A 3,223-nucleotide genomic window follows, 5' to 3' on the forward strand; every position below is an offset into this window, starting at 1 on the left:
TAGCGGCCATCTTGGAGGAGGAGCTGCAGGCAGTGGTACTCTTACAGACTTCTAAGATGAATTGATGGCTCGGGTCTGGATGAGAAAGGATGGGAGGTGAAGAAAAAAATTATTTTAATTTCTTAAAAGCAGTATCTGCTTTGGGGTTCCATTTGTAAATTTTATTTATGGAGGTGAGTTGTGACAGGAGGGCTGCAACTCTACTATAGTTTCGTATGAAACGCCTATAAAAGTTAGCAAACCCGAGAAAGCGTTGAAGTTGTTTCCTAGTCTCCGGGGTGGGCCAATCCACTACCGCTCGGGTCTTTTCAGGATCCGTGCGATAGTGGCCTTTACCAAAAATGAACCCAAGGAAAGACACAGAGGAGACGTGAAACTCACATTTCTCATGTTTGACAAACAGTTGATTCTCATAAAGACGTTGCAACACCGCTCTAACATGGGTAATGTGCTGTTCGGGGTATTTGGAGTAAATGAGGATGTCGTCAAGATAGATGAATATGAAATCACAGAGAAAGTCTCTAAGGACGTCGTTTATTAGAGCCTGGAACACTGAAGGGGCGTTGGTAAGGCCGAAGGGCATTACCAAATACTCAAAGTGACCTAGAGGAGTCCTAAAAGCAGTCTTCCATTCGTCACCGCTTTTAATTCGCACGAGATGATAGGCGTTACGAAGATAGAGTTTCGTGAAAATGGTTGCGGACTGAAGTTGTTCATGAATTGAGTCTATGAGAGGAAGTGGATATTTGTTCTTTACTGTTATGTTATTTAAATCGCGATAGTCGATACATGGACGCAGGGTCTTATCTTTCTTAGTGACGAAGAAGAACCCCGCTCCTAACGGAGAGGTGGATGGTCTAATAATTCCGGAGTCCAACGACTCCTCGATGTAAGTCTTCATTGACTCTCTCTCTCTGGGCCAGAGATGTTAAACAGCCGACTGGCGGGTAAAGGGGCACCAGGAAGAAGGTCAATAGCGCAATCATATGGGCGATGAGGCGGGAGAGATAGAGTCTTCCTTTTACTAAAAACCGGGGTTAAATCTCGATACTCGGAGGGGACCTGGGACGTGTCGATCTCATCGTCGGGACTGGGGTTCTGGGAAGGTTTCGAGATACCGGAGTGAAGGCAGTTCTTTAGACACTTGTCGCTCCATTTCTCGATCCTACCCAGTTCCCAATTAAAGTGTGGATTATGTCTTTTAAACCACGGATGACCCAAAATGACTTGCGTGGAAGGGGATTCGAAAACGAGGAAACTGGTGTGCTTGTGGTGATTACCGGACGTGATTAAATGAAGATCGGTGGTCTTATATTTGATTTGGGCGAGGGTTTCGTCTGTAACACCGGCAATCTTGAGGGGCTGAATCTCTACTACGGGAAGTGCGAATTCATTAACTAATTTTTGGCTGATAAGATTTTGCTCAGCACCCGAATCTAACAATGTTGTGACGGAAAAACGATTCTGATTTGTTTGAATTATGGTGGGTAACATTAACCTGTGTTGTTGCAGAGAGAAAGAGGATGTACCTACCAATACCTCTCTTTTTATTGGTAGGCACTCTCGTTTCCCCGCATGGGGCATGAGGCAATACAATGACCCTTACTACTGCAATAAGTACATAGATTGTGGGTTTGACGTCTGTTTCGTTCGGCAGGAGTTAAAGGGGCCCGTTCAACTTGCATTGGCTCGGGTTCAGGTAACGCGTGCTGTGGGGATGACGTAGACGCGAAATGACTCTGGGATTTGTAGTTATCAACGGGGAAGCTATTTGGTGACGGACCCAACCCGGAAGTGAAGAATTGCCGGGAGTCGAAGTTTCGCTCACGGCAACGCTCCCAAAAACGTTTGTCAATGGAAATGGCGAGGTTAACAAGAGCATCGAAGTCTGGAGGTTCATCTAGTGCAGCAATCTGGTCTTTTATGTGGTCGGAAAGGGAATTTAAGAAGGTGCCCTGGAGCACCCTCTCATTCTAACCAGTTTGTGCTGCGATGACGCGGAACTCGAGGGCGTGTTCGGAGGCAGGTAGCCTGCCCTGACGTAAACCCAACAGACGTTTCTCTGCGTTGGGTCCCTGCAATGGCCTATCAAATATTTTACGGAACTCGGTGAGTAATAAATTAAACAAAACAGTTTTCAACTCATGTTGCTTCAAAAAAGATGTTGCCCATTGTAAGGCGTTACCCTTAAGCTGATTGGTGAAGAATGTGATCTTTGCGTTGTCTGTGCTATAAAGTCCTGGGGCTCCGTTGAAGGCGAGCTCATACTGAAGAAGAAAACCACCGCACTGATCAGGGTTTCCCGAAAAAAGTTCAGATGGTTTGACGAGGATTTGTCTTGCAGCGTGGCCTGTCAAGCATGTGCAGGCAGGAGCTGGCTCTGAGGGTGTGACTGGAGCTACAGGAGGAGGAGAAAGAGTCTGTTTAATGGCATATACCATATTTCCAAGCTCCTGAAGGTTAGATTTAGTCTCTTGGTTCTGTTTAAACATGAATCCCAACATCTTCTCCACCCCAACGAGGTGTTCCTCTTGGGAGGGTGGCGAGGCTGGCTCGTTCCTGGCCTCGTTCTGGGTCTTAGATGGCTGAAGCATTTCTGTAACGTCTCAGGAGTGACCCAATAGAACGAGACCCGGAACGACACGAGACTCAGAGTACAAAGAACAGTGTTTATTTATTTACAGTGATAACTTGGCTGCACAGGCATCAGGACTGGAACTCCTGGAAACGGAGGACAAGTTCAGCTGGGGCAGGTAAGTTGTTTGGTTCAAACTTGTAATTTGTTTTCTTATCTTACAGTTGGCGGTTCTTGTAGATGTGGATCCAAGAGAAGCCCAGAGTTTCCAGAGGAGATGGTGAGACCGAGGCACTGTGCAGCAGTTCCAGAACAGGATGATAACTCCCAGAGACTGAGTGGATAGGCACGAGAGATCAGAGCTTGGGCAAGGCACGAGAGATCTGAGGGCTGGAACCCGTGGAATCAGGACTGGACCCAGGAGGCGACGAAGAACTGCAGAAACAAGATCACAAGGTAAGACTTGTATTCCATGAAACACTAAATGGCTAGAAACATTAAGTACCGGGGAAACAATGCTCCAGCATCGAGTAGACTTGACTGCAGGCTTAAATAGGAGCAGGAGCTCATCAGGGAGATGGCCGTCAGCTGGGGGTGATTGGCGGCCATCTTGGAAGCTGCAGCAAGTGCTACTCTCACAGTACCCCC

Source organism: Nematolebias whitei, chromosome 9, assembly GCF_014905685.2.
Source record: "Nematolebias whitei isolate Nwh7 chromosome 9, NemWhi1, whole genome shotgun sequence".
NCBI classification, from domain to species: domain Eukaryota; kingdom Metazoa; phylum Chordata; class Actinopteri; order Cyprinodontiformes; family Rivulidae; genus Nematolebias; species Nematolebias whitei.